The sequence below is a fragment of the Microcebus murinus genome, chromosome 2 (genome assembly GCF_040939455.1).
Source record: "Microcebus murinus isolate Inina chromosome 2, M.murinus_Inina_mat1.0, whole genome shotgun sequence".
Taxonomy (NCBI): Eukaryota; Metazoa; Chordata; class Mammalia; order Primates; family Cheirogaleidae; genus Microcebus; species Microcebus murinus.
The window spans coordinates 45,887,576-45,903,443 of NC_134105.1; the positions used below are offsets into that span (position 1 = coordinate 45,887,576).

At 41.6% G+C, this 15,868-nt stretch overlaps 1 protein-coding gene across 7 annotated transcripts in view; it reads left to right on the forward strand.

Moving 5' to 3' along the window:
* FGGY (FGGY carbohydrate kinase domain containing) overlaps positions 1–15,868 on the forward strand; it is a 384,511-nt gene that overhangs the window by 36,834 nt on the left and 331,809 nt on the right. The window lies entirely within an intron of this gene.

The window sequence follows — 15,868 nt, forward strand, 5'->3', positions numbered from 1 at the left end:
CAAAGTGACTATAAGTAGTTGACCTAGTCAAGATTTGAACCTAAGACTGGCTGACTCCCAAATCAATTCTCTTCATGGTAGAAATAGTCATTGGGTGCTGGTCAGATGGGGGTATGGGTAGTGGTAGGGGGCGGTAAACTCAGAACTAATGGAGACAGAGCTCACTGTATGGGGGAAGGGCATGCTTCTAGCCCTGCTTGGGCAAAGGAAAGGCATTACATGTAACCAAATTGTTTGTACCTCCATAATATTCTGAAGTTAAAAAATAATTAATTCTCTTAATATTCAGTACTTTACTGGAATTCAGAGAAGCTAATTGCCATCCCAATTAGAAAGTAGCAGAGCTAAGATTTAAGTCCAGGTCTTCTGACCATATATACTTTTAGTCCCAAATTATTCATCTTTGGCCTTGTTGACATTTTACAGTATCCCTTTCTCATCTCACCTGCACTTGAGTTTCCAAGTCCTTGAATGATAGGCAATCTCTGGTCAAAGCACTAGCAGGTGGTTCCCATTTCCAGATGTTAGGACTTCTTTATGAAGTGTGGAGAATGGTGATGTCAGCTTAATGGTTCCCATTAGAGATGGATGTGTGAGAAAGTTCAAGTCCTTTGGGAACTTCAGGGACTTGAAAAGCCCTAGGTGGTCTGGTGAATAGAGAATCCATCTAATGAGCAAGACATGCGGTGATTCATTTACTGGCTCTGAGGTTTCAGGTGGGCTGAGGCTTCAATTACTCAAATTGTGTGTGGAGATGGGGGAGCTTAGGGTACTGAGAAGGTGCCCCGGGATTGCCACCATGGGACAGGACGGGGGTAAGAAGGAAGGGCTTCAACAGTCAAAGCAGGCTTGGCTTGCTATCTGTTGTAGTAATATATATTGAGCTGTTTTGTAAGTTTTAATCTGCAGAAAGGCTTCCATGGTTGCTAAGAGTTTGAAAACACAAAGTTTCTTAGGAGTCAGGAGTTTTCAAGAACCAGTTCTGAATCTAGTGTCAATAATTGTGTGCTTTGGGCAAAACACTTCTCATCCCAGGCCTCACTTTTTCCATCTATAAAGTGAGAGAGTTGGATTAGGTCATTCTGAAAACGTGATTCAAATACATGCTGAAACACAAATCAGAATATAGAACTATTCTGCACTGCCTCCACAGTGTGCTTTATAGGCATCAATTGATTTAATCCTATCAGACCCTGCTTGGTAAATAACATGGAACACTGAGGCTGAGAGAGGGGTTATATGGCTTTCTCAAACTGTTGGTAGGGCCAGAATTTAAAACCATATCTACTGAGCTTCAAATCCCAGTTTCTTCCATCATGTCATAGAGTACTAAAATCCCTCCACGAAGCGTGCAGCTTGGGGTAGGACCAGGAAGGAGGGCAGTGGTACTCGTTAGGCCAGCCTAAACTTGTTGCAAGAGAAGAAATACGTTAGCTATATGACTATTTTTTGTCAACACAGAAAAAAAGAGTTGTATTTATACTAAGTGAGGTGGATTGGGCAGAGGGTGGTTGGTTCATCGGTAGCGTCTTTATTAAGTACCTGCAAGGCCAGCTCAAGCCGTATATCCCAGGAGATCTAAATGTACATCTGGCATGAACCTCTCAGGATGCTTCCCATCTTGCACTTGAGATTAAACTACACTAAGTAAAGCCCATAGAAATTAATTAAGTTACAGATTACATGGCAGTGTCTGTGACCTTCCAAGAGCATCTTCTATTAATTTATTTTGAAAAAAATCATTCCCTTTTAAAATTTTCTAAGTTTCTAAATGTTGCCTCACTATGTATTCAACTACCTGCAGGTTAAGCCTCAAACCCATTTTGTTTTTTGGGGTGGGAGTAAGCATGCATAAGAATTCTTGCTGAGAATCCACTGGGTTTTAGCATGATTGCAAATTCACAATTAACAGTATTTCTAAAATCAGTTTTAGCATCTTCTCCTTACTCCTTAAAGCCTGACCATGATGGCTATAATGCTTCTCAAATTTTAATGTGTAAATGAATCACCAGGAGATCTTGTTAAACTGCAGGCTCTGATTTAGTAGCTCTGGGGTAAGGACTGAGAATTTGAGAATTTGTGTTTCCAACAAGTTGCCAGGTGATGCCGATATTGCTGGCCTGGAGACTTATTAAATCACTTTTAATTCCAGAGACTCCCACTCTTGTACCATGAAAAGCTTCCAATTGTGGAGAATCAGGAAATGGTACTTTCTTTATAATGCTGCAGTAGAGCTGTTCAAGTGCACATTCAAAATAAAAATATGAGAGTTTTGTGTCCTATTGATGAGTTCTTTGAACTATCATTTATTTACTTTCTATTCATTCCTTAATTTGCCAAATCTGAACTGAGCTCTATGAACCAGAAACTGTGATAGGCCCTGGAGACAGGGGGACAAGAAGTACTCAGCCTTACCCTTAAGGGGCACAATGTCCACTGGGGACAGTGGTGGTGGAACATAAAGAATGGGGTGGGTGGAGGAGAGACATGGAAACAGAGCCACCAGAAGGTGCACTAAGCACTGTGGTGTGGGATTATGAAGAGTGCCATGGGAGAAAATGATTAGCTTCCTGGAGGTCAGTACTTTGACATAAACCTTAAGATACGAGTGGAGGTTTTGCCTAGTAGAGAAGACAGGAAGGATATTCTAGAGAGACACCCTGGTTTCTTTGTGGTATGGCCCAGAGATGGTTTGAGATGCCATTTTTACATACCTCCCCCAACACACCTCCTTTGCTGTGTGTCTTTCACCTCCTGCTGTGTGGCTCACTCTCACCCATGCACAGGGATCAGCTCAGAGTCTTAGCTAGTGATTGGCTATACCCCTCAGGCCCAAATCTGGCCGACTGCCTGTTATTGGATGGCTTAGGAGCTAAGAATGGCCTTTACATTTTCAAGTGGTTGAGAAAAAATCAAAAGAAGACTATTTTGTGACTTGTGAAAATTATATGAAATTAAAATCTAGTGGCTATAAATAAAGTTTTATTGGAACATAACCACACTCATTCGTGTATGTACTGTGTGCATGGCTGTTTTTGCATTACAATTACAGAGCTGAGTAGTTGAGACAAAGACTTTATGACCTCAGAGCAGAAAATATATATTATCTGGACCTATAGAGAAAAAGTTTTCTGCCCTTAGTCTTGACGATGCCATACCTTCTGCCCAGAATATTCTTCTTCTGCTTATTTACTACTAATTCTTCCTCGTCATTTAGGTCTCAGCTTTATTGTTGCTTTCTTGGAGAACTCTTTCCCGACCCTCAAATAAATCAGAAGTCTCTTGTCATTGCACTCTTAATTTTGCTTCATTGTATCTTTCATAAATTGTAATGATATGTCAGTTTGTATAATGATTTATGTGATCCTTTCCCCTTTCAACCTTTGTAATATAAAGGTTGTAATATCTATTGTTTTCTTTGCTGTATCCCTATCTGTAATCAAATGGCTGGTTTATAATAGTGCTCAATACCTATTTTTTGAATAATTTGAATGGCCCAGTAAGGTGCTGTTGCAGTATTCCAGGTGAGAACTAATGAGACTTAAATTAGGCACTGTGGTATGGAGAAGAGTTAGGTTCGAGAAATCTTTAGAGGGTAATATCAGCAGGACATTGAGACAGATTGGCTGTGAGGGGTGAGTTAGATGGCAGAGTCAGAGCTGACCGCTCACTTCAGTATTGCTGTCATTCACGTGTTCCTTGTCCTTAGCGTAGAATCAGATGTCAGAGGGAGCTGGGCAGAGTTTGGAGCTCTGTCTTCTGTCTGAAGACAGAAGAGATGTACTAGGACCACCGTAGCTCTTGGGCAAAGTCACTTGGGTCCTAGTCCTGCAATATGGAATTTTAATCATGTCCTTTCCATTTAAGGTTTAAGTGTTTCAGGTTGATGTATGTCTCCTTAATAAGAATTGTCAGATAAAAGGGAAAATGCCATTTGAATTTTTCATAACCCCCAGCAGTCTGGCTTTTCCATTTGGTCTCAATGATTCTGACTCTCATCTTAATGAAGGCCAAATGTAAATTAAGTTCTGTCAGGCTAGAGCAGCTGGAGTCTCCTATCTTTATAAACAAGAAACATTGTAGGGTAACAAGGTGCAGACTGAGGAAGGTCAAGAAAGTTAACGGGGCTGATGCTGACCCTGACAGCTCAATACTAATGTAAGATAATTAACACGGCTTGTAGGGGCGATGTGGAGATATTCCAACCTGTTTTTGAACTCATTTTCTCCTTTAGCCATTGTCAGCAGAGCAGAAAGCTAATCATTGTATAAGTTGCAGATTTTCATTGTTCATTCCAAAGTCCTAGAACCAACTGACTGGAATGTCAAAGGATTTTGTTGATGGGTTGGGGAAATCGGCCCCTCCCATCCCCCTTGTTCATGCCCCTCTGCTTCTGTTTGCCTCATAACATACTGGGAACATGAGTAAATACTCTCTGATTGGTTCTAATGTACCTTTCCTGGTATAATCAGATTTTTGATAGGAACCTGGGAGTTTGGATGCCTAGAGAGGTGGTTTTATAACTTCTGCCAGCTAAGGAAAGCATCGGTTTAGTGCTTTGCCGTAAGAACTGTTGAAAAGAAAACCCTGCTGAGGTCAGGAAAGGCTGGTTCTTCTAATCTTTTCTATTACATAAGGAGCTTACCCCACCTTATTTATTTATTTATTTATTTTAGTTTTTATAGAGAAAGGGTCTCAAACTCTTAGGCTGAAGCAGTCCTCCTGCCTTGGCCTCCCAAAGTGCTGGGATTACAGCCATGAGCGACCCTCTACCTCATTTTTAATGCCTTCATTGTTCGTTCTTCTTGATAATATTTATAACATCTTTCTTCTGTGGTAAGGTTTATTCTAATTGTGGAACTTTATGAGAGATGAGTAATATGAGTTTATTTCTTTGAAATGTCACCGATTTTTAAATGGCAATATGATGGAAATTATAGTCTTTCTCTGTTAGTTTTTTTGGCTTCAAATTTTATGTATAGGTCTAATATAACTCACCTGTGTTCATCAGGTCTTAGCAGTAAAGCTAATACAAGATACTGAGGAACTTTGGGAGATACAACACAGTTCTGTAACAACAACAACAAAAAGTATGGGATTTGAAGCCAAACACAACTTGTATTTAAATCTTTCTCCATCACTTACCAATCGTGGGCCCTTAGACAGGCTAAATCAACTTATCTGAGTCTCAACATGCTGAACTATAAAATGAGGATATAATGTCAGTCTTGTGGAATTATTGTTAAGTTTATACAATATTTGTAAAGTGGATTATATAGTAGATACTCAAATAGTACTTTAGTTTTCATAGCCATTGTGTTTAAAAATGCTTGTCTCTACTGATGGCATTTCAGTAACACCCAGCACCAGTTGAGAGAATTTTAAACACTAGAATATCTTATTTCATAGAGCTGGGCGTAATGAGTGGTATATTTTTTCTGTTTGACTAGTAGCTAAGGAAAACATCTAGAAGTTGTCACCATCAAGTTGTCAGAGACAATCATAGAAAATAGAGGAGTACAAAATGTATTTTCAGAATCATTCATTTATTCAAACCATCTGCATCCAATGTGCATGATACCTATACCAAAAAGCAGCCAACTCTAAGCTGTGAAGCTTGATTTACTTGAGTACCTTCTACCTGTTTTTGATAAAACTTACCAGTGCCTTCAGCCCCAGAGTTATTTTATTTCACAAGGATTATTTTTATTTAATCATAACACCAGTATTGTGAGATAGATACTGTCTCTTTTTACAGATGAGGAAAAAGAAGCTCAAAAAAGTTAAAGACCTTACTCGTGGTCACACACTGTGTGAGCAAACCCACAGCAAGAACTATATCATAGCTCTCTTCCCCATCTAGCACCTTACTGTGCAATTTCAGTGTGGGAATCCAGAAGTTGTCTCTGCCATCAGGAAATTATAGTCTGATGACTATAGTTACAGATCAACCAAGCCATAAGAATAGAAAAAGAAAATAGATGAAAACAGGGACTAAAGTGTTCCTGTTACATAGTGCTTACTGTGTATCTAGCACTATTATAGCATTTTACCCAGGTTAATTCATCTCTTTCTCACAACTACCCTGTGGAGGGACTGATTCTCTTCTTTTACAGGTGAGGAATCAGGCACAGAAATGTTAAGCAACTTGCCCAAGGTCACTCAGCTAATAAGTGGCAAGGCTGGGATTTGAACTTTGGCATTTCTCATCCATAGTATGGGCCCATTACCATTTCACTCCGCTGCCTCTTCAAGTGTTTGCCTTGCAGGCTTTGCGTAGACTAGTTCAGGGAGGAAATTTATAGGTGATAGCTTGGGCAGGATCTGAGGCTGTGAACGATGGAGATTTGGTTCATTGTTTCATTTGACAAATACTGAGAGTGTCCTATGAGATGGGCACTGTGCAGGGCAGTGGGGGCGCCAAGGTGAGTGAATGAGACGAGGGCTCTGGGTAGCTTCTGGGAATGCAGAGTCCAGTGCGGGAGAGGCATGGATAGTGTGGGTCTCTTTTGGGAGTTTCTATTTGCCCTGAATGTTGAGATTGTCAGGGAGGAGGAGCAGCAGATTCCCTGGGGAGTGAGGGTGGGGTGGAGGAAAGCTCCTTAAGAGACCAGCAGAGGAGGTCAGCGGGGCTGGGTGGTGTGAGCAAGGCGTGGAGTAGCAGGGGGTGGGCAGAGGCCAGAGCATGCACAGCCTTGAGGCTATGGGCAGGAATTTGGATTATATTCAGAGAGCAGTGGGAAATGGTTGATGGATTTTAAGCATGGGTGTGACACAGTCTGTTTTATGACTTGAAAAAATCACTCTGGCATACATGCTAGGTAGATAGTAAACATTTGTGTAGCAACAACAAGATTTATGCTGCATTGTTTAAGGGGGAAAAGTTAGAAGACTGAATAAATGATCTTATAAATACATTTGTTTTAAGAAATTATTAGTATAAAAAAAAGACTGGCGGTATACACAAAAAACATTAATAATGGGACACTCCCCATGGTTGGAATAGTTTGCTACTGTGCTAGCACAATGCTCATGCTCTTATTACTTTTAGTAATTTTCCACTAAAAAAATAATCTCATAGTTATAGCTAACCTTTCTGGTTGACAGCACTCATGATTTAGTGTGGGATTTTTTTGTTTTGGGCCTTATTTTCCTAGAAAGCCCCTTACTAGGGAGTTCACAGGTCGAATTTCATTTAAGCCCTTCTGTGACACCGTATAACAGCATCCTGTTCTGCTAGATCTGTGTAACAGTATGCGAAACCGAGACCCAGAGGGTTTAAGCAGCATCCCTGAAGCTACACAACAAGTGAGTTGTAGAGCCTGGATTCTCACCCAGCCCAGCCTGTGTCCGGACCCTGGGCTCTAGCCGTGGCCCCTCACTGCCTGTTCTCAAAAGGCTCTGGTTTCTTCCCACCTGCCAGTGCTGCAGGCTGGCAGCCCATGGGCTGAATCTGGCCACAAGACAGGTTTTGTTGGCCCCACCTGCTTCTCTAGAAAACATATTGAAAGAACCTGGCAATACTGAGTCTACATGTCCATGTGGAAGGAATTGGCTGGAGCTGAGTAGGGGCTGCCCTCTTTAGAATGGACTGGCCCACTTCATTTCGCAGCATTCCCAACCCTGCCTGCTTCGCTCATTTCCTTCCTCAGCTCTACCCCTTTGGGCATTTGAGTATGAGACCCAGGCTGTGGGAATTTGTTCAAGGACTCCTTCATTACTTTTCCTCTAACAAGTGCTTAGAGAAATGGAAAGACTTTCCAGATGGTGAATTTCTTGGTTGGTGGCTCCAATGATTCCATGCCCATATTCTCTCACACCTCTGAGTCTTTGCTGAAGTTTTTCCTTCTCTGTGGCAAACTTATCATAATTTCTTCCTTCACCAGAAAAACTTAAAATAATAGTTCAAGGACTCAGCCTTTACTTCCTCCTTTGACTTTCCTCCCAGCCTTTGACTTTCTATGTCTAGTGTTGATTATGGTCCTGCCCTCTGTCCCCTTGTGTTCTCTGTTTGCTTCTATCCTAGAATTTATTACATGACATTGTGCCATATTTATCTTGGTGTCCCTAGCCACTAAGACACTACTGAACATCTGACATTAATAACTCAGTAAATATTTTGATGGATGGATAGATGAATGGATGAACTTATTAAATCATCTGTCACGCCATTTTTGATTTCTGGGTGTGTCTCTCCAATCCATTCCAAAGTAAAGGTCCACTGCACGTCCAATGTAAATTAATTTTTTCTTTCGCATTGTGGAAAAGGATGTTTGGAAGAGCATTACTGCTCCTTTCCACCCCAGAGCCACCTCTTGTCTTGGCTGAGGTCCTATTACCTGACTCACAGCTTATTTTGTGTGCAAAGTGAAGGCTCTAGACTGAGGCAGTAACTCCTCTAGGCCTTTCTTCTGTGTCTCTGGACTCCTGTGGTGGATACCCCTTTAAGTTGCTCCCTTCACCCCTCAGGAGAATCCAAGACTCATCTATTGAGTCCAGAAAGCTCTCTTTAGAATGTTTATAGCAGGGCCCGGTATGTTGGACCAGATTCCTCCCAGCCTTTGAGCAACATGCACAGTATTGTCAGCTGTTGTTAGGGTATCTGTTGTGATTTTCTCTCTAGAGTGGTCTGCCTGTAAACTGGGCTTGTAACTAAATATACAGAACGTTGAGGCTGATGGCCTGCCTTCTTCTACCTAGGCAGTGAATCCTTTCCCTGTTATCTTTGTATTTGTATTTGATTTATGCCAAATATATGCTGCATTCTTTTAGTTTTATAGTCCAACAAAGTAATTTTAAAATGCAGACCAAAAAAAAAAATTAAAATAAAATAAAGCTCTTAGCCAGATACCTTTTATTATAACATTTAATAAATGTCAGTTATTATTACAATGCCATTTCTTTATTTCACTTTATGGGCTGTGGAAGACTTTTACAAATAATTTCCTTTATGTGATCTAAGACATGGACTTGTGAGAAAAGTACTACTATTTCCCAGATTTTACAGATGAATACAACAAGCCTAAAAGAGATAAAATGACTTGTTCACAGGTATCAAAATTGGATCTTAATGAAGATCTTTTTGGCTCTAAATCTTGTTTTTTTTTCCCTTTCTGTTGTACAATGTTCCTTCCTCATTTGGGTTGGTAGATTCTTAGGTCCATGAGAGGAGGGACCAAATCTATCTATGCATACCTTACTGTTGCATCCTCAGAACCAAACACAGTGTTTGGCACTGAAAACATACTCCATAAATATTTGCTGAATGAATTTCTGTCTCCCGATCAGCCAGCAGCCAGCCTGATGACTGGAACACTGCAGACCGCGTGCCCAGCTTACTTGTTGCCAGTCTTCCTGACTGCTGTGCAGGGATGTCGGCTACTTCTAGGAGTTCCTAGTGTAACCAGAGAAGTGAGAGAAAGGATTGCTAAATTAGAGTGGCTCTGTGCCCACATGGTATGGTTCTGTGTCAAACAAAAATTGAACAAAATCCTTTTCCCACTGTGGCTAAAATGGAGGTCACACCAATTAAAGGAAAATACTGTCTTTAAAAAAGACACCAAAAAAGACAATGCATTTGATGTGTGTTGTGATATAGTAACTCATAGCATGTGAACTGTCACCTTGCAAGTCTGGAGGTGCAGGGTCAATGGTTGTCCGTTGAGGCAAGGGAGGTGGCGGGCTGAAAGTCAAAAACGGTGCAAAATGGGATTGTCCTGTGGGGAGAATTAAGTAAATCTCATTTCTCTGAACATCAGGGTTAGTATTACTTTTTTTTCCTGTTATCCAAAATGAGAATAACGGATCTCCTATTGTAGCGTTATATTCATTTAATCAGTGAAACAAACTTTTGTCTAGTAACTACTGTGCACAAAGTACTGTGCCCAGTGATGGGGAGGTGACGAGGAAACTGGGCTTAACTCTTTATCTCAAGGAGTGCCCATGTCCAGCACCAAGAGCAAGAGGCTGTGAAGGCCATTTTTCCCAACATTTTATTATCAAGAATTTTCAAACATACAAAAAAGTTGAAAGAATTTTATAATACATATTCAGAACCAAGCCTGTAGTTTACCATTGAGGATACCATTTTCTATCCTCACTTTATCACTGACGTATTATCCATCTGTCTGTATCTCTGTCCATCCACGATCCAGCTTAAGTTTTTGGAGTAAGTTGGGATGTCGTTACACTTGTGACATATTAAAAGTCATTTACCTTTCTGAAATATTTCATAAGTTCTAGTTAAGTTATTGACCTTGTTCGATCGCTATCTGCATCTATGATCAACACCTGCACTAGACTGTATTAAATATTTTCCATGTGCTTTTAAGTCTTCTATCTCATTTCTTCTTATGAAAATCCTGCAAGGTAGGTGTTATCATTTACTTTGTGGATGAAGAAGCTGAGGACGGGGGGAGTTAAGTAGATTACCTCTTGTAGATGATTATGTCTGGCAATGTTGGAATGCAAGCCCTGGTTTTCTGAGTCTAAGAAATAGATTTAAAAAGGTATTGTAAAGGTTAACTGGTGAGATTCCCACCTTCATCACGCAAGGTGCCTCTGTCCACTCTACGGATAAAACGCTAGATAGAGAGAAAGCCAGTTCTCATTGTTTAAGTTTCAAATCCCACATAACACATTTGTCTGATTCAAATTTAAAGTTATCAAAGTTATCGAAGGTTTAGATGTCCAAAGTCAGATTCAGAATGAAAGAATTATTCTTGAGACTGGGTGAGATCTAGATTTCTTTCCAAATTCCAGCCCATGACTTATTTTGTTTGTGCTCCAGTACATTATAGTTACCTCTTAAAGAACTGACCTCTTTCTCTTCTTTACATTCCCCTTAAATATCTGTAGTTAGAAAGGATGAATAAATTATGGAACTAGTTCCTTACCTCTTCCAAACTCAGGGATTCTGGAAGTACTTATGGAGCTAAGACCTCACTGGAGGCTTGTCTCTGTGCAGTGAACAGAGGTCATTCTGCTGTTTCAGTGGTAATTTGATTTGGGGATTCCTATGAAGACTAGTGTCTCTCTGAATCCTCCCCGCAGGGAGAGGCTATGGATTAGATAAAACTTGTGAGTGACCTCCTTAATAAAAGGAAGTCTGATATCAAGTCTCTGGCCCTCTTGATACCCATATCCATACCCTCTCAAAAGGCTGCTTCATGTGGTTTCTAGGCTTTGTAATCTCAGTGGTCATTGTCTTCTGGCTCAAAAATGCAAAGCTAGGGGACAGTCAGAGGACATGAGAGAGCTGCCTGAGTAAGGGGCTCTGCCCTGCCTGGCCTCTGTTTCTCTTCATGCCTTTGCTGAAGGTCTGAACACATTTGCAGGCACACATTTTCTCCCAGTAACGCTATACGTCTGGAGCATTGGAGCTTTACTCAAGTGAAACAAAGCATGCTATTAGGAAATGAGGTCTCCCTCTCTTTTTACTAATTAATTATTCATAATTTTATTAATAATAAGGACTTTATTTTTCTGTCACGATTTTTATTGTTATTACTTCACCACTGATTAGTGAAAATGATTGGTCCTGGACCATGACCAGTCCATGGTCTGGCATTTGGGAACAACTGGTGCATGTGTGCCCTGAAGCTGTCCTTCAGCCTGGCATTCTGTGAACCCGAGAGAGAGAAGAGAAGAGAACCAGGGACCAGAGTGAGGCCTCCTGCAGTTGTCTTGGCACAAGGCCGTGTGGTCTGGCTTTGGCTGGGGGTCAGAGACAAGCCCGTGGACCTGAGAAAGAGAGTGAATCACTGTGCAAGTATTTATCGAGCACCTCCCATGTCCTGGGAAGCAGCAACCAGCCAGTGGGGAAGGAGTATTGGGTTTGGAGTTCAAGGGGCCAGAGTTTCCCCTCAGGCTTTCTGCATGCTATCTACATGATCTAGGCAATTCACTGATGGCTCTTAGTTCCTGTCTATAAAATGGTGTGGATGGTAGTGTTATGTATAAAAGATTTGGTAAATTGTAGAGTGCTGGTGGTAGAGATAGGTTTTCAGATGGTGATGACAGAAAAAATTGACATTTGGAAAGAAGATTAGTGAAGTCTACTTTTTAATATATTTATCTTTAGATGCAGTTAGGAAATCCAAGAGTGAAGGGAAATGGAATTCACATTGTTCAAGGGGTAGGCACTTTTTAAAAATTGTACTTTTCGATCTTTGCGACAACTCGGGAGAGAGGGTATTATTCCTGTTTGAGCAGGTGGGAACAGGCTGAGAGAGGCTCATCCCATGCAGCTACCGGGTGTTAGAGCTGGGGTTCTAGCTCAGCTCCAGCGCAAGCCTGTGCTATTTCCACAACGGCACACAGGCCAAAGGTTGGGGGAGGAGAGGAGTCAGGGAGAGAGTAAGTCCATCCTGAGATACCCCCGAGCAAATGCTTCCAGGGCAGTTTCACTTGCACTATTATTAGTACCTTATAGGGTATCCATCACAGATTTCTCTGGAGGATCACAGTAAGAATGGGCATGTGTTTTAGAAATGGTCTAAAAATATTGTGGTGCTGCTGGAGTTGTTCAGGGACATTCATTCATTCAGCAAATATTTATTGCAAATTTGTTTTATTCCATGTACTTTGTTAAATACTGGGAAATCTGTCAGTAAAGAAAACAAGGATTCACTGTTCTCAAGGTACCCATATACTAGAAAGGAGACAAAAGAGACAAAGTCAGAGTGCAGCATTGGCGGCATGGACATTTGGGCTACTCTGGGAATGTGGCCTAGTTAGGGTACAGTAGTGGGGGGAGATGATGTTTTGGCTGGGAAGGGGAAGTGGATGAATTGGAGTTAGGTGATAAGAGTTTGGGGCGGGGTGGTAAAAGAAAGGCTGGGGGTAATCTGAGGACATGAGACCTCCACAGGACTACAAATATGGAATGGGGGAGAGCTTTAAATGTGAGAGAGCAGCTCTGTGAGTCAGTCAAAATTTCTTTTAAGTCCCTTTTATATATTTCATAGTATTCATTATGGGGATTTCCTTTTGAGATCTCCTGAGATGGAGCCAGTCTACCCTGGCCACAATCAGAGAAAGGCCAGAAGCTGTTTGCCACACCTTTTCTGACTGTCCCCTCTCAAGGACCTGGACCCGAGAACTCAGCAGAAGATGAGCTCTGAGCTCTTGGGAGGCTGCAGTATCCTCCCTGGGCAGACAGAGCAGCTGTCCTCACTGCAGTCATCTCAAGACTAGACTAGACAGTGACCTGACCATAAAACAGTGAATTAACCCCATTTGTCCAGGAGGGTGGGGCTGAATACCAGACAAGGCCCTTTCCACCTCTCTTGGGGGTATGTGACTCAGAGGCAGTGACATCAGCCATGACTTCATTCATCCAGAGCAAAGACAGTGTGCAGACCGTTAAGCAAGGCTACTTTCTGTTCTCCCTTCTCCATGTTTTATCTTGTCGGGCACATTGTCATGGTCCTGCTGTTGTTTCTTGTGTTTAACCTACTCTTTCTTTTCACCCCACTTTTCTTTTGTTTCTTTGTCCATCCATCTTTTGCTTTTGTCTTTATTTTCTTCTCCTTCCTCCTCTTCTATTCAATTTTTGTTACATTTTCTCTCCCACCATTCTTCTCTTTGACTCTTTCTCCTCCCTTTGTGTCAGAAATGGATGTGGAAATTGGTCCTCCTGTCTCCTCTCCCCTCTAGGCTGCCCTCCAGGTTCTTGCTGTCCTAATCTTCCTAAAACTGTATTCTCAGATTACTTTCAGCTCAAGGACTGATGGTGTTTCCCGTTCTCTTCTGACTCAAGTGTCTAATACAAATCCAGATTTATCTCAGATTGCATGTCAACACACATCTCTCAGACTGACCTTCTCATGGTTCCTTCCCCGTGGCCACGGATGCAGTTGATGCCTCCTCATGCACTTTTGTCAGGCCCTTGCCCTAGGGCTGCCTGCCCTCCATGCACCTTCCCTGGTCTGCGCCTTCTCTCCACATCCAGATCAGACACTGCCTCCTCAGAAGCTCCTCTCCTCTACCTCCTTCCCACAGCAATGTCTTTCCTTCATGGCCAGATAGCATCCTTAGTTTATAAATTATATATTTTAGAACTTGACTTATTCTGTACTATTTATATGTTCTTCCTGAGTGCTTCACATATGCAGATTCTTTGTTCATCCTAGCCAGCAAGCAACCTAAGGATTGGGACTACTGTCTTTTTATCTTTCATCTTCCACCAGCATACCTAGCACACACCCGGCCAGAAACCAGGACTGATAGGCAAATTATTGCACAGTCAATAAATATTTTACTTGAGAAATAGTTATTTTTTCCTTCCTGAAGATGGAAAGATAAGGTAGAACTGACTTACAAAGTAATAATAAGAACAGTCACTTAAGAAGTGCTTACTATGTGTTGGCCACTGTTCTAAACAGTTTACATATATTTGTCCATTTGATCTCTCAACAACCCTATGACTTAGGTACGTACTACTAATGTCCTCAGCAATTTTTACAGGATGAGGAAATTGAAATAAAGAGTAGTTAAGTAGCTTGCCCAAGGCCATACAGCTATGAAGTATGACAGCAGGATCTATACCCTTGTAGTCCAGCTCTGGAAGAGGCAGTAGGATGTTCAAAGGTACCTCTATGTAGAATAGCAGATTGCATCACCAGAACCACCCTTGGATCTATTTGGAGAACCAGAGACCATGCTGATTAGGTGAAGGTGTTTAGAGGTGAGGATGAAGTAGCCAGGAGCCAGTCACAAAAGCCTGATGGAGTTCAGTGCCCTATACAAGGACCCTTGACAAAAGATGCAAGAAATGTTCCTAGAAGAGAGATTTTCTGTGAGGTTGGACTGTTACGGATCCATGGTAAGTAAGGGTTTATGAAGCTCTGATCTTAGTCTAAGACTTGAGTTGTGAAGGAACTTCTCGGTTGTGGCGCTTGTCCATGCCTGGCAGGACATGGCAGTGGAACTCTGCAACCGTGGCATAAATAGACAAGTAAGGATGCACACACCCAAATAATCGAAGAAAAAAAAATTGCTAGTTGGAACAGTAAAGCACACTCATCGTTTCTGAGCTTGGATAAGTAAAGTTTGGGTTGAAGGACATTTGGGTAGAAAGAGGAAGGGGCACCTATGTGAGCCAGCTTGGAACTGACTCCAGGTTGTCCTCAGATGTCCCAGCGCGCTCGACATTTGATGGAGCACTTTCCCCGCCACAGCCCCCTCTCCATTGGAGCTTGGCAGACATTCAGTGCTGCACTGACCCAGGCGTCCAAGCCAGGAAGTGAATGAATCCATTTTCCAATTAAAATGAAACTTCTCCAAAGGACCTGTTCACCCTGAGAAGAGAAATTTATCTTCCTGGCAGTCTGGCTTGTCTAGAATATGTCTGTGCTCCTGAAACAGACTGAGAAAAGCCATTAGTTTGAATGAAAAAAGAGAAACTGGGACAGTTATTATTCACAACCTCATTCATTTATCCATTCATTCCTCACTTTTATTTCCACAAACTCGTATTTAGCTTATGTATCTCTGCTCATTCATTCATTTATTCATTCAGTTAGCATTACTCATGTATATATCAGATACAATGCTAGATCCTGGGAGTAGAGCGATTAAGAGTAAAGAGTTTTTCCTTTTGAGGAGCTTTCAGTCTAGTGAGAGAGACAGACATATGAGCAGAGGATGGGAAGTGCAGTGATAGGGGCTTAGCATAAAAGCATCTAGCTCAGCTTAGGTGAGTCAGGGACTATCTCATGGAGTGGTTAGCACCAGAGTTGAGTCCTAAATAATGAGTACATCTGTGTGTACACACACAAACACATACCCTGTAGGTTCTGTTTCTCTGAAGGACTCTTGACTAATTCAGGGAGTGAAAAGGTGGGAACCTCTTGGTGAACTAATT